The sequence below is a fragment of the Sphaerodactylus townsendi genome, linkage group LG01, assembly GCF_021028975.2.
Source record: "Sphaerodactylus townsendi isolate TG3544 linkage group LG01, MPM_Stown_v2.3, whole genome shotgun sequence".
Taxonomy (NCBI): Eukaryota; Metazoa; Chordata; class Lepidosauria; order Squamata; family Sphaerodactylidae; genus Sphaerodactylus; species Sphaerodactylus townsendi.
Window position 1 is genome coordinate 179,925,139 of NC_059425.1, and position 20,916 is coordinate 179,946,054.

Consider the following 20,916-nt stretch of genomic DNA (forward strand, 5'->3'; position numbering starts at 1 on the left):
TGCCCTTCAAGCAGCAATTACTGTCCTACTGCCCAAGGTGCTAGAGGCAAAGGGATACTTCAGCCTTTTAGCAGGGGTCCTTCCAGATAATTATCCCGTTACCCAGACATCAGCTTCATCCTACTTCACAGTCAAAGGCCACCACTAAAAAAAAGGCATTAAAGTTTGTGCCACTGAACCTGGGAAAGCCCCAAAGGCTGTTTTATTTTTGTAGCACAAAGCTAATGTACAAAGCGTGGCGAACTTTTGTTCTTTCTTGGTACCTGTTGGGAAGAGACTGTGCTTGTATATTGCAAACCCCCAACCCAACTGAAAAGAGCGCAAAAAAGAGAGAAACTTTTAGAGAGGGGGTCACTGCTATGGTTTATCATGGGAATTACCTAAAAGCAGCATTAAGCCGAGTGATGGTTCCGGAGGTTTTTGAAATGTGAATTCTTGTGTGATTGCGTTTTATTTTGGTGAATGTAAAAGGTTTTTTTAAAAAAATCTTGCACTCAGTATTGTCGTTTGGCTTTGTGACTTCTGGATATCTAAAATAGCAGCAGTGTTCAATCCTGCTAGATGTCTGTATATTTTAAATCGATACGTGACCCTTTATCCAGAGACATGGGGGGGGGGAATGGTGCCTGGGGCAGCCCCTACCCCAAGCACCCCCACCTCCTGTGCCCCCCACCCCGCACCCCACTTATATGGACGAGCCACCGCCAGGCGCCCCTCGGCCTCCACGCCCTCTAGGCTGCTCTTTCAGTTGGCGGAGGCTCCGCTGGCCGATGGGGCAGCCTGGTGGGGCGGGTTGAGGGAAGGGGTGTGTGAGGCGATTCTCCACCCCCCACGTGACCAGCTGGTGTTCACCTTACATGTCCCCGTGAGCGCTCCGCCTCTGCCCTGCCCTTTTCACCTGCCCACCTCTTAACCAGGAGCATGTCTTCTCTGCCCGTTGTCTTCCTCACCAGTTCCCTTTGGTACATCTTATCCAATGCCTTGGCCTGCCCATGCTTGTAAAAACAGAGTCGTTCAACAAAGTTGCTTCTGAAACTTTCTCCAAAGAATGTGGCTTTGCCAGAGGTACATTAGAGAAAAACGGTTAGCTTCTCTGGATGCTCAAGTCACAGTGTGGAATCCCTCAACCTCTTCCCCTTGGTAGGACCGTAGAAATTGACAGGACACATTTTGCAACCGTTTCCCGTGATGCTGATCGGAGCCCCCTTTTTAAACAAAACTGTCACGAAAGACAAAACATGTCACGGGCTTTGTGAGATTAATCTTTTGCTGTCTGTTCTAGTGCACATAAGAAAGGATTACAGGAGACACTACGCAATATCCATTTGACTTCCCCTTCCATTAGTCAGGACAGCCAACAGACTACATATGTTATTAAGAGGATGGCTGAGTGTAGCCAGAAGTGGTAGTCAGTCAAAGGCATGCACTCACTGTGATTGGCCTATGCCAGTGGTGGCGAATCTTTGGCACTGCAGATGTTATGGACTACAATCCCCATCAGCCCCTGCCAGCATGGCCAATTGGCTGATGGGAATTGTAGTCCATAACATCTGGAGTGCCAAAGGTTCGCCACCATGGGCCTATGCAAATACTGAGCAGAGTAATACATGGCTTAGTGCACTAAGAAAACATGTCTAAGTTGATTTACTTCAATGGACTAGGAAAGTTGCAATTTTGCTTAGGTTTTCACAGCTAGTGAAGTTCTACTGGGGATGTCCCATCATCTCTAGCAATCAGTCGGGCCTCCTTTGGCATGAAGAAGCCCTGTCTCACAGCAGAGTGCCCGTTGTTTGGGGTGTGTAAGTGCAAAATAGTTTTCATTTGCTGGATGCTCAGCCACATGTTTTTGACAGAGCTGAGGTCAGTTCACGGCAATGGATCTACTTTTTTAAAAAACCTCAGGATACCAATTGGGAATTCTTACTGCAGAATCTGGTGGTTGATTTTTTGGAGTGAGGGTACTTTTTATATTGATGCTTTGCGAAACCTGATTGTGTTCCATAAAGTGAGGAAAGTAGAAACGGTCTCAGAAATCTTTTGTAATTATCAGCCAAGACAAGCCTAAATGAGAGCCAGCTTGGTGTAGTGGTTAAGAGCAGGTGGATTCTAATCTGGAGAACCGGGTTTGATTCCCCACTCCTCCACCTGAGTGACAGCGGCTTATCTGGTGAACCAGATGTGTTTCCGCATTCCTGCTGGGTAACCTTGGGCTAGTCACAGTTCTTCGGGACTCTCTCAGCCCCACCTACCTCACAAGGGAGAGGAAGGGAAAGGAGCTTGCAAACCAACTTGAGTCTCCTTACAGGAAAGAAAGATTGGATATAAATCCAAACTCCTCTTCCTCAACAGAGTGCAGCTGTTTGTATCATGTTCCTTTGTGTACGATGGTTTTGCCATGCTAACTGAACTAGTTACCATGATGAAACTATGTGATTTGGAATAAAGGGACCTTCTCTAATTGAGCAATGGCATCTTGCAAAAAAAAAATGTTAATAGTTTCAATTATTTTTGCTTGAGTTCTGTGCACTAAGAAAACAAAATTAAAGGCAACATGGAGGAAACTGCAAAACAGCAAAGAGAAATATTGTGTTGCGGCACAAAGATAAAAAATTTATACTTAAAGGCTACTATGGAAATCTTTGAAGATACATTTGTGTATTGGTCGTTCTACTATGGGAAGATGTGCTACATTTAAGGAATTATTTAGTTACCTATATAAGAGCTATAAGACGAAGGGGTGCAGGAGTAAATATTGGCAAATAAACTACAAGAGCTGTTGCACTCTGGCTATGAAAATCTCTCAGATGCATATATACACACAAACTTATATCATTGTTCACCTTACATATTTCATTAGTTATAATCACAATCACATATTTTCAAGTAACATCCAAAAGGTAAGTCCAAAATCATCACAGGTAAATCCAGGATCATCATTGAGAGATTTTCATAGCCAGAGTGCAACAGCTGTTGTAGTTTATTTACCTATATAAGAGCTACAGATTCCCTATGATTTGACTAAGGTAAGGCTCAGTTTGAAGGGACCTCGTTCCTCACTGAAAACCTCTAATTTTAAGCACTGAAGGATCACAAAGATTTGAAACAGTTGCATGCATTTCTGTTTGTATTTTATTCGGAGGCATTCTATTGGACTTTGTAAAATTCTATTTGATTTTTTGAAATTTATTTGTCAAAGATTTGTGCAAATATTTCCATCATTGTGATTCATGCATTTGTCAAATATTTGTCAATGCATTTATCAAATATTTGTCAAATATTTCCGTCATTGTGATTCATGCATAACAATTAAGACTCAGAGATGTACACGTTAGAGAATCTTTATCAACTGTGAAATAATAGTATTGTGTAATGAGGGATTGAGTTCTCTGCAGGCAACATTCTGGTTTTCCTTGAACATGGATTTTCTATCTGAATACCTAAATCAAAGTTAAAAATTGGCTGCAAGCCAGCATGTAAAACCACAGTCAGAAGAATATTTGCAAGCCATAGTTTGCATTAACCATGGGTTATCTTGATATTTGCATCGAGCCAACCACAATTAAGGCAACTTCCTTGCCTCTCTTCTTGCAGAATGGCAAATAAAAGTGCAATTCGAAACCTAAACACTGTTACACCCTTTGAATCCCGTTGCTTACACTTCAAGTCTCCCTAAGCATTTGACCTCTTGGACAAATCTTAGTCAAACTCAAACATTCTTTGATTTATTCTGTGTGAGCTGTCATTCGTAACTATGGAATTAATATTTAGGACATTTCCCTCACACATGGTAGAGCAGAACAGCTACTGAACAAAGGGTCGTTACTTATCCATCCCTCTCCAGGATCGGGTTTGTCCACACTGTAAAAACCAAGTGGAGACTCTTGCTCACATTATACTCGACTGTCCGAGATATGTGGGCATTAGGAATTTCTCTCCCAGGCTGGCCCTAGACAAATCTGAAAGAGAATCTGACAGTTCTGTTGTGGAGCTTCTGTTAAAAAATACAGATGCCGTGCTCTTGGAAGAAGTAGCCAAATTTCTTTTACAAGTGACAGAACTCTCTAAGTAATGTATACTGCTGTATACAGTCTTTCTGTCTGCGTTTTGAATGTACTCTTGATTTGTACTTTATAAACGTCTGGTAACGCTCTAGAGCCTATTTTAAATGCCTAATAAAGGTTGTTGTGTGAGCTACTGAACAATAAATCAGGTTTGCGATAAACCAGTTTTCATCGGCAAATAGGGGTTTAGCTTCTGCATTATGTGTGAAAAGGTCATGAAATACAGTCTATTGCTCAATAATGCTATATACGCATGCATATTAAAAATGGAAAATACACAATAAACTTATTCAGTGTCAACTGATTGTGAAATACTTTTTTATGGTGGGATGGTAGTAAATATTTTGCAAATGGGATTCAAACAGTAGGGTTTTACTTCAAAGGGTCTGAGAATCATTCGTCTAATAGGATGAGAAGTGTATCCCGTTGCTGCTTTGGCTTCTGCTCATTTTTCAGTGACCGCTTTTGCATCAGACATTGTTTCCATATCTCTTGTGATTCCTCTTTTATGAACCATATTTTATATTCCTTGCATCTGCAGGATGGGACCAGCAGGGTGTACTGGCTAGGAGTGGTGGACTCTAATCTGGAGATCCGGGTTTGATTCCCCACCCCTCCACAGGAGCAGTGGACTCTTACCTGGTGGACTGAATTTGTTTCTCCGCTCCTACACATGAAGCCTGCTGGCTGACCTTGGGCTAGTCACAGTTCTCTCAGGACTCTCTCAGCCCCACCTACCTCACAAGTAGCTGTTGTGGGGAGAGGAAGGGAAGGAGTATGTAAGCCTCTTTGAGACTCCTTATGGTTGAGAAAAGCAGGGTATAAATCCAAGCTCCTCCTCCACCTTCAAGAACATAAGAACATAAGAACATGCCTGCTGGATCAGACCAGAGTCCATCTAATCCAGCACTCTGCTACTCGCAGTGGCCCACCAGGTGCCTTTGGGATGTGAAAGCAATGGCCTTCTGCTGCTGCTGCTCCTGAGCACCTGGTCTGTTAAGGCATTTGCAATCTGAGATCAAGGAGGATCAAGACTGGTAGCCATAAATCAACTTCTCCACCATAAATCTGTCCAAGCCCCTTCTAAAGCTATCCAGGTTAGTGGCCATCACCACCTCCTGTGGAAGCATATTCCAAACACCAATCACACGTTGTGTGAAGAAGTGTTTCCTTTTATTAGTCCTAATTCTTCCCCCCAGCATTTTCAATGAAACTGATTCACTCACCCGTCAGTCAATTTAATTGGCAACAAAGAAGTTTGCACGACCCATCTATTGTGTCTCAAACTGCTTTTTATGCAACATCCAAGGGCAAGATCTCCCCCGCCCCCTGATTTAGAAGGGGGCATTTGACCAGAGTTCCTCAAGCAGCTTCTGCTATTCAGAAGAAAAGAAAAAAAAACCACAAGCTCAGTTTAAAAAAAAAACACAGATAAATAAATGGGCCAATGAGAAGAAGAAGAAGAAGAAGAAGAAGAGAAGAACATAAGAACATAAGAACATAAGAACAAGCCAGCTGGATCAGACCAAAGTCCATCTAGTCCAGCTCTCTGCTACTCGCAGTGGCCCACCAGGTGCCTTTGGGAGCTCACATGTAGGATGTGAACGCAATGGCCTTCTGCGGCTGTTGCTCCCGATCACCTGGTCTGTTAAGGCATTTGTAATCTCAGATCAAAGAGGATAAAGATTGGTAGCCATAAATGGAAGCTTCTCCTCCATAAAATCTGTCAAGCCCCTTTTAAAACTATCCAGGTTAGTAGCCCATCACCACCTCCTGTGGCAGCATATTCCAAACACCAATCACCGCGTTCGTGAAGAAGTGTTTCCTTTAGTAGTCCTAATTCTTTAGCATTTTCAATGGATGCCCCTGGTTCTAATTATTGTGAGAAGAAAATTTCTCTCTGTCAAAATTTTCTAATGCATAATTTTGGAGACTTCAATCATCTCCAAACTAAAGAGTCCCAAGACGCTGCAGGTCGGAGGAGGAGGAGGAGGAGGAGGAGGAGGAGGAGGAGGAAGAGGAGTTTGGATTTATATCCCCCCTTTCTCTCCTGTAGGAGGCTCAAAGGGGCTTACAACCTCCTTGCCCTTCCCCCCTCACAACAAACACCCTGTGAGGTAGGGGGGCTGAGAGAGCTCCGAGAAGCTGTGACTAGCCCAAGGTCACCCAGCTGGCGTGTGTGGGAGTGCACAGGCTAATCTGAATTCCCCAGATAAGCCTCCACAGCTCAGGTGGCAGAGCAGGGAATCAAACCCAGTTCCTCCAGATTAGATACACAGGATCTTAACCTCCTACGCCACAGGAGCAGATGTGTCTGCCTCCCTTTTTCTTTAGACCACCCTCCCCAGACACAGACTGATACTACTGAAAAGCGTGTTGTGAGCCTACTTGGCCTATGGCAGGGGTCTGCAACCTGCGGCTCTCCAGACATTCATGGACTACAATTCCCATCACCCCCTGCCAGGCTGGAGAGCTGCAGGTTGTAGACCCCTGGCCTATGGGGCTATTTGGGCAGCTGGAGAATTGTTGAATTTCATTCCTTCCTGCACTGCCCCAAACCCTTTTGAAGGTGGCAGGGGGCTGCCTTTGCCTTGCTGTCCCCACCTGCCATGGAGCCCCCCCTGCCCCCGCGGACCCCGTCTAGATTGGGCTGTTAGTCACCTTAGTTTTTTAATGTTTTCATAGTGTTGAGGGACACTGTCAGGAACTCGCCTGGTAATTGAGGTACATTTCCAGCTCAGTGTTATATGTGTCACCTTACGCTAATAGAGATGCTATCTAGGTGATGAAAGGGCACTTTCACTTCAGGGCAGGTCTGACAAGAGATATGTTAATGCCCTGCTACATGTAATGGAACTTTCCTTTCCCCCCTTCCTTGATCTTTATGGCGTGCAACATGTATAGATCAGTAGGCTGACCCTAGCACAGTGGTGGCGAACCTATGGCACGGGTGCCAGAGGTGGCACTCAGAGCCTTCTCTGTGGGCATGCGCAAACAGAGTTTGTCGTGTGTGTGGGGGAATCGCCCCCCCACACACACACATCTAGGCTGGCCTGGGCCGCTGGGCTCGATTATTAGCATTAAAGCTAAGACCTAGTTTTGGGGAAGCAGTGTAGGTAACCCTGTTAAGTGCTGTTAAACCCCACTGATTTTCATGCAAAGAACTAAAGCACGATCCTTTACCTGAGAGTAAGCTTGGTTGCTGGCAATGGGGCTTGCTTCTGTGTAAACCCTCCTAGGGTCGTGATTCACCCGTTCAAAGAGTTGCATGGTTGCTTCAAAGCAAAGCCACCAAGCTTACTCCCGAGTAACGCATGCCTTGGAGCCAACCATTTTTTCTAAACTAAAACCTCAGTATTCAGGTTAAATTGCCACGTTGGCACATTGCGATAAATAAGTGGGTTTTGGGTTGCAATTTGGGCACTCAGTCTCAAAAAGGTTCGCTATCACTGGACTAGCACAATACTCCCAGGGGAAAGCGGGAAGTGTTTGTTGCCTGCAGGGGTAAACATGCCAAGTGGCTGTATCTCTCCCGATCTCCGACCTTGGGGCACCAAATTGCCGAGCTAACTGCTTTCACGCTTTCTTTGGGAAAATAGGGGGGGATTCTTTGGGGTTAAATGGGACAGCGAAAGTCAGGTCTGGCAGAACCGGCTTTCTCAAGCTGGGTACTTTTTTTGCCTTTCAATAAACGCTACTGATCAACCATCCAGAGTCTGTTTATTGCAGTGGTTCTCAACCTTCTTAATGCCGCGACCCTTTAATACAGTTCCTCATGTTGTGGTGACCCCCAACCTTAAAATTATTTGGGTCTCTGTTCCTGAGACCATTGGAAATATGTGTTTTCTAATGGTCTTAGGCGACCCCTGTGAAAGGGTCATTTGACCCCAAAGGGGTCACGATCCACAGGTTGAGAACCTCTGGCTAAAGGTCAGAGACCTAACAAACACTGAAGTGAACCTTATACATGTATGTCTATTCATATACTTATAAACACCGGTTCGCCCCCACCCACCGCGTGCCCCACTTATCTAGTTGCTGTGCCCCGCCTCTCTTTCCGATGTTGTGGGGGGGAGGTAAGGGAAGGTGGCGGCTTCGGGGCTCTGACTTCAGGGGGCCAATGGGGGCTGGCTGACCACCTAACAGACCATGTACAGCTTTGGGGGGAGGCCTCCCCTGGAGACCGTGCCGCATGTGTGGCCCAGTCGGCTGACCCCCCATGGAGGGCCCTGTCTAGCCCCAGATCCGGTTGCGCATGTGGTGCAGCTTGCCAGGGTGGGGATTCAGCCAGTTAGCTACTGGCTTATAAGTGCATGCACACTATGTTTGATTTGTATATTTTATCGATTGTGGTTGGCTTTAACAAGAAGTTTTGTTCTCTGGTATACCTGTGCCAAAAAGTATACTCAGATGTTTTTGGTCTTCTGCAACTCTCTGTACTCATCAGCCTTAATGAAGTCAATTGCCTTGTGGTGTTTCGTGTTCCCTCATGTCCCCCCAGTAATATTTTGTGATCCGCAGTGTACATGGGATGGCGCACCACTCCTTTTTACCCTCGGTTTAACTGAGTGGGAAAGTGAAACGTGTCTCTATGGCTGTTTCAGCATGGCCAGATTTGCGGGGCTGCATCGGCATGATTCACAGGCTACGCAGCTGGTGGAGCAGGCTCTGCACAGCCGTGCAGCCCCCCCGAACAGCTTTTTACCTTCTCTCTGGCTTCTGTTGCTCTGAGGAGGCCAGGGGACACGCGTCCATGGCCAGAGTGACGGCTGCAGCGACGGAGGCCAGGAGGTGTGTCCCCTGGCCTCCCCAGAGTGACAGAAGACAGGACAAGTTAAGAAGCCGTTTGGGGCCGGCGCAGGGAATACACCGGCTTCCACCTGCTGCTGTTCGCTCGGCAACGGGTGGAAGCTGGTGTGTTCCGAAAACCTCGCTCCCCAAGTGAGGTTTGAAAACAATGTTTGGGGAGGGAAAGAGCGGTGCTGCCTCATTTTCGCAGCGCCGCCTGTGCAAAGCGTCCCCCCCCCACCCCCCACACACACACACACAATGTTTTACCGGGCCGGAATTGGTGATTCCGGCCCGTGCAGAAAGGGCCTATGATGAAACTGGCATAATTCTATTTTCTCCTTTTCTCCTTTGCTGCTATTCTATTCCCATACTGCCAACTGGAAATACTTAACGAAGGGTAGTATTTTCCCTCTTGGCAGCTGGTTGCACGTCGAGTGCAATCTCCAAGGGGCTTAGTTTGGATCTGTTCAACCTAAACATTGGATTAGTAAAGTGCATTTTTTTTGCTTTCTGAGGAAGGGTTTTGCGCATTCTTCCTTCATTAGACTGCACCGTTAGAGAAGTGTTCACATCCACGAAGTCACATTTGAACATATTTGCAGAGCGTAATCTTTCTTTTAAAGGGATACCCTGATTCTGGATCAGGGACCATAGTCATGGTGACTGGCTGTGCTAGTATACAAGAGGTATTATATAAAACGAAACAACATGATACATCTGTTTGCAATCCATTTAGGACGGCTGCTTTCTGAGCGAAAAGATTAATGAGTGTTTTATTAGAAAGGCCTCTTTGTTTTCCCCAGCTGGCCTTTATATAATCTGATAATGCCACAAAAATTGATAGCAGAGCTGCCCCTAATAAAACCCAACTCTGATCCCCATTTCTTATTGTTCAGTACTGGTGTCCCAGTGCAACCAGGGCTTTGTTGCCGAAGAGCTGATCAGAATCTAGGAGCATTGTAATATTTTGGTGTGACTTCATGCAACAGGTTTTGCTTAGGATTGTAATTCTATGAATGGGAAACTGGGTGCGTCAAAAAGAAGAAGAAGAGGAAGAGGAGGAAGAGGAGGAGGAGGAGAGTTGGATTTATATTCCCCCTTTCTCTCCTGCAGGAGACTCAAAGGGGCTTACAATCTCCTTGCCCTTCCCCCCTCACAACAAACACCCTGTGAGGCAGGTGGGGCTGAGAGAGCTCCGAGAAGCTGTGACTAGCCCAAGGTCACCCAGCTGGCGTGTGTGGGAGTGCACAGGCTAATCTGAATTCCCCAGATAAGCCTCCACAGTTCAGGCGGCAGAGCTGGGAATCAAACCCGGTTCCTCCAGATTAGATACACAAGCTCTTAACCTCTTACGCCACTGCTGCTCTACTGGTTGTTGTGGGCTTTCCAGGCTGTGTGGCCGTGGTCTGGTAGATCTTGTTCCTGACGTTTCACCTGCACAGATGAAACGTTAGGAATGAGATCTACCTGACCACGGCCACAACCAGTTGAATCCAGTTGTGAAAGCCTTCGATGATACATTGAGAGCATCTAGTTTCTTTTTATTTTTGGGCCTCCTTAGCTGTAAGATGTCAGGTACCCAATCTTTTCTTATATTACACTCAAACTGATATGAGTTAGCACTTCTCTGAGGCCCCAAGTCACTCTGAGAAGGTTTCCAAGGAGATTAATGATGTCAGGGAAAAGTGGCATCAAAATGCAGTTTGCTCTTAGCTTATGTTATACGGGAGATGCTTTTCCAGAGAGTAAGTTGCAAAAAAAGTGACTGCAATGAAATATGTTCTTCACAGTGAACCAAAATTATTAGCTAGTTAAGTGGACAAGGAACTTGTTGAAGAACAATACCCAACTGGTAGTTTTCAGTGGCATTTTGTCTGATTTGAAGGAGTTCTCCAGTGGAATGCCACAGGTCTTGCTTCTGGGCCCAATATTTTTCAGTGTTTTTATAAATGATTTGGAGGGGCTACTCATTAAATTTGCAGATGACACCAAATTGGGAGGAGTAGTGAATGCAATATATATACATGTGTGTGTGTGTGTGTGTACATATATATATATACACACACACGCATATATACACATACATATACACATACAGACCTGGCTTTTCTGGATCTCTTTTTCGGTGCCCAGTCTACCTCTCCTGCTTTCCCAAAGAAAGTGTGAAAAGAGTTGTTTGGGGGTTTAGGCGCCCCAAGGTCAGGATAGGAAGAGCTGCAGCCACCTGCCTCTCCTCCTCCCCCCCCCCCAGGGTCCTCAGGGTCACTTAGCTTGGTTATCTACCATCAGTGTCAAAGCTATAAACATCACAGGAGGGAAGGAAGGAAGAAGAGAAAGGCCCTTGACATATCAATCAGGTTACACCGGAGCACCCCTTAACCTCCAGACTTTTCTCCTGACAATTATAAAGACTGTGCACACGTTTGCTTCTGTTTAGTGCAGTCTCATTGCATAGTTTTTACTCTCTTTTTCCCCCTGGACGCAGTTCATGAACGTTCCCTGACTGAGGTTAGACCAATTTTGTCAGGTATTGGAAACTGAGCAGTGTCAGCTGTGGTCAGTGCTTGGACAGGAGACCACTGAGGAAGCCCAGGGCTGCTCTGCAGGGACAGGCAATGGCAAACCATCTCTTTTTGTCTCTGCCTTGACCAGGATCGGTCAGGCTAGTCCAGTCTCGTCAGATCTCAGAAGCTAAGTAGGGTCCACCCTGGTTAGTATTTGGATGGGAGACCACCAAGTCTGGGGTTGCTACATAGGGACAGCCAATGACAAACCACCTCTGCTTGTCTCTGCTCTAACCTGGATGGCTAGCCCAATTTCCTCAGATCTCAGAAGCTAAGTAGGGTCAGCCCTGGTTAGTATTTGGATGGGAGACCACCAAGTCTGGGGTTGCTACATAGGGACAGCCAATGACAAACCACCTCTGCTTGTCTCTGCTCTAACCTGGATGGCTAGCCCAATTTCCTCAGATCTCAGAAGCTAAGTAGGGTCAGCCCTGGTTAGTATTTGGATGGGAGACCACCAAGTCTGGGGTTGCTACATAGGGACAGCCAATGACAAACCACCTCTGCTTGTCTCTGCTCTAACCTGGATGGCTAGCCCAATTTCCTCAGATCTCAGAAGCTAAGTAGGGTCCGCCCTGGTTAGTATTTGGATGGGAGACCACCAAGTCTGGGGTTGCTACATAGGGACAGCCAATGACAAACCACCTCTGCTTGTCTCTGCTCTAACCTGGATGGCTAGCCCAATTTCCTCAGATCTCAGAAGCTAAGTAGGGTCAGCCCTGGTTAGTATTTGGATGGGAGACCACCAAGTCTGGGATTGCTAAATAGGGACAGCCAATGACAAACCACCTCTGCTTGTCTCTGCTCTAACCTGGATGGCCTAGGCTAGCCCAATTTCCTCAGATCTTGGAAGCTAAGCAGGGTTGGCCCTGATCATTAATTGGATGGGAATCCATCAAGGACATGCAGGCTCGCTATGGCAGACAGTTATTGGCAAACCATCTCTGAACATCCCTTGCCTTGGAAAACCCCAGGACAGTTTGCTGTAAGTCAGATGTGACTTCACGGCAAAAAACCCCCAAAACACCTCAGTAAAAATTGTACGGTGGCAGTATTCTGACTCATAATTTGACTCACAATGAAAAGACAAAGTTAAATCCTCCTGCCCACGAATAGCACTTTAATAAGGAGAATGGTAAAACGTTAATGTTTAGGGATCGACAGTGAAAATATCTGATAGGATTCTGTAACATTCCACGATTGGAAAGACGGTGCTATGAAGACAATTCAGACAGTGAGTCCTTATTTGGGTTCCCGTTTGACAGCTCCCATGTATTATAGACATGATCAGCCTCTCGTTCCTCTGTGGATTCTTTCAAAGATAAAATATAACGATAAAAAAATGGGAGTCTGTTTTTTCTCTCCTGCAGGAGGATGTTAATGAAATATTCAGGGGGTTCTTGTGTTAATTTCTTCTCAGCGGCATCGTGAAGGTTTTCATTTTCAGTTCATTACGTAACGCCGGCTTTGTCTTCGCTCTCGAAGAGGGGAAGCCCACGAAGCATGTTTATTTCCACCAGAATCCTGATGGCAAATGCAAAACACCGGAGGTGATCCATCGGGCGTCCAACTGAGCATCTGTGGCAAAGAAAGGCCGATATTGTAAGCTTGAGGTTTTGTGCCTGAGTGATCTTTAACTGCGGCCTCCGACGAAGGGAAAAAAAAACACGCAACTAACCCTCTACGCCCATATCATGCGGTTGCATTGAATACATAACCCGGCAGATTACATCGGGAGAGGAGTTGCTCTTGCAAGATGCTTACATAACTAATATTTTTATCTTGGTTGACGTCCACGTGATTCGAGTCAGATAACCCTGCTTTGTGAGTGGAAGGTTTGGCAAAGATCACACGAAAAGACGACCACTCGCTCTTCATTTTTTAAAAAGGAGAGGTGCCGTCGAATATGCTTTTCGTGTAAGTTGAGAGGAAGAAGAACTTATCGAAGCTTCTCATGTTTGTTTTTTAAAAAAACCCCTCCCGTGTGTCCATTTTATTCAGGCTTGAATTAATTGCTAAATATGTAATACAGTGCAGAAGCTGGCCCGAGGGACAAAGCTGAGTTACCTTTTGTTTCAGTGTGTTCTGAGTGCTGCTTCTCTCTGTTTTCGCACATGCACAGGAGCAGGCCTGGTTCCCTAGGTACGTTACCGAAATGCCTTAACAGTCCAGGTGCTCGGGAGCAACAACTGCAGAAGGCCATTGCTTTCACATCCTGCATGTGAGCTCCCAATGGCACCTGGTGGGCCACTGCGAGTAGCAGAGAGCTGGACTAGATGGACTCTGATCTGATCCAGCTGGCTTGTTCTTATGTTCTTATGAAATTCACCGTTTTGATCTCGTTCTGCTCTTCCATTGAGCAGTGGACACTCAAGTTGCTTCGTTGTGGCAGAGCCGGGCAGGCATTCCTTCCTGCCTCACTGATGTGCTTTTTGGTTCACTGGATTGTGCACGCACGTGTCTTGTACAGCGGGCTAAATTGGCACCGTAATACACTTCGGGTTAATGGGCTGCTTGCACCCAACATCAGCCACTGTTATGGGGCAACTGTTGCGTACCAACGTGTGGAATCTTGAATGATCTCAGCTGGCATAGCAGGGAAAACACCCTGTTCTGTGCTTTTCAGAGCACTGACTGAAAGTTGATTAATGTGGTTCGGTTGTACTTTATGCTTGAACATGCCTTTGGTATTCAAGCAGGGGATTTTTTCCCCCTTTTCTTCCCAAGTATGGCCATTTGTGGAGTGGGGGATTATCAGCTCTTCTGCTCGTAACCTGACGCTGTGGTAGTTTTTACATGAAGACTTCAAGATGGTGACGATGGGCCTGGCAGCTTATGCCTTAATAGTGATCTAACGGGCTTAACGAATATTGAACTGAAGTACAAAGAGATTGCTGGACTTACAACAAAATCTGAACTTGGCAGCATCTCTGAAGCATGGTCAGCAAACTCTGTGCCAGATTTTCACGTTGATGTAACTGGAATCCATTGCTAAATCCCTATGGCCTTTTGTGTGCTTACAGTTTTTGAATTTTGAATTTTTGAATTTGACTTTAAATCTGTATTAACCGCTGTTTTTAAAAGGGATTTAGTAATTTATTTGTATTGAAGTTTAATTGTTTAGTTTTGCTTGTGTTTAGTTGTATTATGATTTAATTTTGTTGTACACCGCCCAGAGCCCTTCGGGGATAGGGCGGAATATAAAACTAAACAATGAATGAATGAATGAATGAATGAATGAATGAATGAATGAATGAATGAATGAATGAATGAATGAATGAATGAATGAATGAATGAATGAATGAATGAATGGGGATGTGTGATTTGCAGTGGGGTCTCCCTACATTTTCTCGTCTACCCGGAAGGAGATGTCTCATTGCTTCCCCCGAGCCTAGCTGCCATTTTGCCTGCCTCCCAAGAAGAATGCTTCTGGGTTCGGGTGGTTGTTTGCTGCCTATTTAATTTTTTTTTTAAAAGACTGTATCTTCGATCTGTTGCTTTGGGATAGAGCGAAAGTGTTTAAATTGCAACAAAAACAAGGAGCCCTATCAATCTCCCGGAAATGCTGGCAGAACATTTGGGCAGGCAGTGGAGAAAAAAAATTGTGGGCAGGGGAAGGGCAGGGAGAAGCGAAAAAAGCCATGAAGCAAAATTCATATTGCTCTGCAGAGTTTTCTCTGCGCAGGCAGTGGGAAAAAATTATGCTTTGCCTGCTCTTGGAAATTGTAGAGCTTCTATGATCTGTGGCGTGGTGAGTTCTGATGAATGGAAAATACTCATACAATTGGGAATCTGACCTGAAGAAAAAGAAGAAGAGGAGTTTGGATTTATATCCTCCCTTTCTCTCCTGTAGGAGACTCAAAGGGGCTTACAATCTCCTTGCCCTTCCTCCCTCACAACAACACCCCTGTGAGGTAGGTGGGGCTGAGAGAGCTCCAAGAAGCTGTGACTAGCCCAAGGTCACCCAGCTGGCGTGTGTGGGAGTGTACAGGCTAATCTGAATTCCCCAGATAAGCCTCCACAGCTCAGGCGGCAGAGCAGGGAATCAAACCCGGTTCCTCCAGATTAGATACACGAGCTCTTGACCTCCTACGCCACTGCTGCTGAAGAGACCAAACATGCACAAAAAGGCCTATGGTTTTTGAATTCTCCTTTTCTTTCCATAGTAACCCGTGGACTTTTCTTAGGCCTTCACAGACGTCTGCAGACAGAGCTATCTAATGACATTAGCACATGCTGATGTATACATGCATTGAGATCTGAAGGCCCCAATAGGTACTGGGTGATAACACTGAAGCAGAGGCTTAGGGGGAAAATGGTGCCTGGGGCAACACCTGCTCTGGCCACTCCTCACCCCCCGCACCCCATTTACCTTAGCCAGAGGGAGGCTGCCGTGGGCTGCCCCTCAGGCCGGACTCACCTGGCTGCTCTTTCAGCCAGTGGAAAGGATCAGTCTGGTGGGGCAGGGTTGAGGGGAGGTGTGTGTGTGGGATTCTCGCCCCCAAATGATCAGCTGGCGTGCGCCCGGGGATGTTACCCCACGTGTCCCCGTAAGCACTCCGCCTCTGCACTGAAGTATGCGGGCACCTTGTGGTCTAGCAAATTCCAACTAAAGTCAAGTGAGGTTTTATTGGGTCTACTATTTTCTTGGGAAAGATTTTGGGTTTAGTAGACTTTGGAGCTTGACTAGTGGTTTTTGCTGATGTCCAAGCCAAATAAGATTGGTTTCAGATCAGCTTTACTCCATCAGTGGCTTGATTTATAGAATTAGAAAAATGAAACATAGTCAGGTGTTCCGGTTTAGTGACATCTCCGACATAAGGAAATTAAAGTGTGCTTGAATGGTGAGATCCCAGGTACCATTTGCTTGCTCGACAAGAAAGAAAAAGCAGTAGGTATTTGGAGGGAGGAGAAATTTGCTGGCAACCTACTTGTAGAAACTGCTTCATGCCTCTGAGTAGAGAAGAGCTACTTGCTGAAGAGTGAAGTTGGGAGCCGCTGAGTTATTGAGCACTAATATAACAATGAGCAGGAAAAAATGCACAAGCGTGCTGAAGCATCTTAGAAAAGGGTAAAGCTAACAAAAACATTTACACACACCTTTTTGTGATAATCTTTTCATGGCAAGTCAGGAAAACAGAGACGTGAGGGAGGCAAGGAGTCTGGCAGAAGGATGTTCAGTTGGCTTGAGAGCCAGCGTGGTGGAGTGGTTAAAAGCTGGGGCCCTCTAATCTGGAGAACCGGATTTGTTTCCCCGCTCTGCCACTTGAGCTGTGGGGGCTTAGCTGGTGAACTAGATCAGCCTGTGCACTCCAACACATGCCAGCTGGGTGACCTTGGGCAAGTCACAGCTCTTTGGAGCTCTCTCAGTGGTTAAAAGCTGGGGCACTCTAATCTGGAGAACCGGGTTTGATTCCCCGCTCTGCCACTTGAGCTGTGGGGGCTTAGCTGGTGAAGTAGATTGGCCTGTGCACTCCAACACATGCCAGCTGGGTGACCTTGGGCAAGTCACAGCTCTTTGGAGCTCTCTCAGTGGTTAAAAGCTGGGGCCCTCTAATCTGGAGAACCGGGTTTGATTCCCCGCTCTGCCACTTGAGCTGTGGGGGCTTAGCTGGTGAACTAGATCAGCCTGTGCACCCCAACACATGCCAGCTGGGTGACCTTGGGCAAGTCACAGCTCTTTGGAGCTCTCTCAGTGGTTAAAAGCTGGGGCCCTCTAATCTGGAGAACCGGGTTTGATTCCCCACTCTGCCACTTGAGCTGTGGGGGCTTAGCTGGTGAAGTAGATTGGCCTGTGCACTCCAACACATGCCAGCTGGGTGACCTTGGGCAAGTCACAGCTCTTTGGAGCTCTCTCAGTGGTTAAAAGCTGGGGCCCTCTAATCTGGAGAACCGGGTTTGATTCCCCGCTCTGCCACTTGAGCTGTGGGGGCTTAGCTGGTGAAGTAGATTGGCCTGTGCACTCCAACACATGCCAGCTGGGTGACCTTGGGCAAGTCACAGCTCTTTGGAGCTCTCTCAGTGGTTAAAAGCTGGGGCCCTCTAATCTGGAGAACCGGGTTTGATTCCCCGCTCTGCCACTTGAGCTGTGGGGGCGTAGCTGGGGAATTCAGATTGGCCTGTGCACGCCAACACATGCCAGCTGGGTGACCTTGGGCAAGTCACAGCTCTTTGGAGCTCTCTCAGTGGTTAAAAGCTGGGGCCCTCTAATCTGGAGAACCGGGTTTGAATTCCCGCCCTGCCACCTGAGCTGGGGGGGCTTAGCTGAGTGAAGTAGATTAGCCTGTGCCCTCCAACACACACCAGCTGGGTGACCTTGGGCAAGTCACAGCTCTTTGGAGCTCTCTCAGTGGTTAAAAGCTGGGGCCCTCTAATCTGGAGAACCGGGTTTGATTCCCCGCTCTGCCACTTGAGCTGTGGGGGCTTAGCTGGTGAAGTAGATTGGCCTGTGCACTCCAACACATGCCAGCTGGGTGACCTTGGGCAAGTCACAGCTCTGGAGCTCTCTCAGTGGTTAAAAGCTGGGGCCCCTCTAATCTGGAGAACTGGTTTGATTCCCGCTCTGCCACTTGAGCTGTGGGGGCTTAGCTGGTGAAGTAGATTGGCCTGTGCACTCCAACACATGCCAGCTGGGTGACCTTGGGCAAGTCACAGCTCTTTGGAGCTCTCTCAGTGGTTAAAAGCTGGGGCACTCTAATCTGGAGGAACCGGGTTTGATTCCCCGCTCTGCCACTTGAGCTGTGGGGGCTTAGCTGGTGAAGTAGATTGGCCTGTGCACTCCAACACATGCCAGCTGGGTGACCTTGGGCAAGTCACAGCTCTTTGGAGCTCTCTCAGTGGTTAAAAGCTGGGGCACTCTAATCTGGAGAACCGGGTTTGATTCCCCGCTCTGCCACTTGAGCTGTGGGGGCTTAGCTGGTGAACTAGATTGGCCTGTGCACCCCAACACATGCCAGCTGGGTGACCTTGGGCAAGTCACAGCTCTTTGGAGCTCTCTCAGCCCCACCTACCTCACAGGGTGTTTGTTGTGGGCGGGGGGGGGGGGGGAAAAGGAGATTGTAAGCTTCTTTGACTCTCCCTATAGGAGAGAAAGGGGGGGGTTTAAATCCAAACTCTTCTTCTTCTTCCACCTCAGCTACAAATGTTTCTTTTTGTGTGTCTGCTACCATTAAATTCTGTACAGTGTTGTGGCTAGAGTGTCCGCCCAGGATCTGGAAGACCCAGGTTTAAATCCCTACTCTCCATCGTGGAAATGTATGGGGCAACCTTGGGTCAATCACGTACTCTCAGCCCAACTTATCTCAGAAGGTTTTTGTGAAGATACCAGGGAGGAGAGGAGAACATTGTAAGCTGCATTAGGTCCTCTATTACTACTGGGGAGGCAGTTGAGGTACAAATGAAATAAATAAAATAGATTACACCACCAACATTGAGTTCAGTCTCTATTCCAATTTTGCTTCATTTAACCGTAGCGTAGTGGGTTTACAGCTCAGATCATACGCTTCATTTCCCCACGCAGTATCGTCATCCACTGTGGAGGACACGCTCCTTGGGTGGCGAGAGATTTTGCTCAGGCAAGACCAAGGAGCTGAAACATGCCTAGTGTGAGAGGAAGATACCCTGCAGTGGATGAACATCTCAACTGTGGACATAGAGAAGAATAAGTAGAAAGATGGAGCTGAGTCCAAACCATTATTGACAGCAGAATTAGAAGGAGGAGGAGCAGGAGCAGCAGCAGCAGGAGGAGGAGTAGTTTGGATTTATATGCCACCTTTCTCTCCTGTAAGGAGACTCAGGGTGGCTTACAAGTTCCTTTCCTTCCTCTCCCCACAACAGACACCTTGTGAGGTGGGAGGGGCTGAGAGAGTTCTGAAGAACTGTGACTGGTCCAAGGTCACTTCCGCCCCCAGCCTGGTTGCCGCCCCCCTCTCGGCTACTGGCTCCCAGCCGGCAGTCCCTTCTGCCCTCCCCTTTGGGGAGGCCAGAAACGACTGCCATCCCTCGGCCTCCAAGAGCTGCTTTTATAAGCACTGAGCCCAGGGATGGGGCTCAGGGGGTAATCCTATGCCACCACCACAACCCTTGAGTCTCCTTACAGGAGAGAAAGAGGGGATATAAATCCAACTCTCCTCCTCCTCTTCTTCTTCCTCTTCCTCTTCTCTTCCTCCTCCTGGTCTCTGTGTGTCACATTGATGTATTCTGTGCCTGTGAGGAGGGTGATACTGGGTAGTTGTAGAGTTACAAAAATGTAATGAAAGCCCCCCCCCCCAGTTTGGAGATGTAACAGGCATTTCTTAAGGGCAGGAAACACATATCCCTTACAGTTTGTTATCTTTCTTTGGGAACTTCCTTGCCTTGTGTCATGCTACTGTTGGCTCCTATGGGGCTTTGCCCCTTCTCATTTCCCATGTTCCTTCCAAAAGTTCTGAAGCTGTGGAAGAAACCTTCCATCAGTGGACAGCCATAGTCGCTGTTTCCTCCGCCTTGGAGAGGACACAACACTGAGGCCTGTAAGCAGAGGTGGGATCCAGCAGGTTCTCACAGGTTCCCAAGAGTAGGTTACTAATTATTTGCGTGTGTCGAGAAGGGGTTACCAATTGGTGATTTTGCCACGTGATTTTTGCCTTAGTTACACCCCTCCTCTCAGCAGTAGCGCGCAGAACTTGAAGCAGTCTACAGGAGGTGCACCAGCGTGCGTGGCAGCCTCTGCCTCCGTGCATTCGTTTTCTGCCCAAAGACCGGCGCAGCAGCTGCGTCCTTGCCACAGCCCTGCCCAGGAATGCCCTGCCCTCAGAATGCCCGGCCACGCCCCCATCGTGCCCCACCCAGCCCCATTGGCACTATGCCACAGTTTGAATCCCACCACCATGGGATCCTGTTACTAAAATTTTTGGATGCCACCACTGCCTGTAAGCATTAAGAAGCATTCCCAAAGTAACCTTAACTGGCAGTCTTGCCTCTGTCTCTTTTAGTGGGAGTAAACTCTCACCTCAGTAAAATAAGTTCTGAGCACAGCTCCTCAGCCAGATATACAGCACAGGTGTGAAAACGCTGTTTCATTCTGAACTCATTTCCAACAGCTGTGTGTACTTTTGGTACCTTCAACATCACCATGCACAACCATGTCAATACCTGCAACCTCAAAGAGCCCTTCTGCACATGCAGAATAATGCACTTTCAATCCACTTTCAATGCACTTTGCAGCTGGATTTTACTGTGCGGAATAGCAAAATCCATTTGCAAACAATGGTGAAAATGGATTAAAAGTCCATTATTTTGCATGTGCAGAAGGGGCTAAAGATCCTACACTGATCCAGGTCCCCCCGATATCCAGATCACAAAAACAGTTGAGCAGATCTTCCTGCTGCTGTTACTATCAGGAATATTGCTCCTGTTGCAATCGCTGGAACAGATACTCTACTCAACCCTGTGGCCATAGTCCTTCTCAATCCCGATCATCAATGCGTCAGCAAACTGTCCATCCTGTTATTCCCCCCGAA

At 47.1% G+C, this 20,916-nt stretch overlaps 1 protein-coding gene across 1 annotated transcript in view; it reads left to right on the plus strand.

Annotated features, from left to right (window-relative positions):
* Positions 1 to 20,916, plus strand: part of LOC125438128 (1-phosphatidylinositol 4,5-bisphosphate phosphodiesterase beta-4-like) — a 257,416-nt gene that overhangs the window by 97,436 nt on the left and 139,064 nt on the right.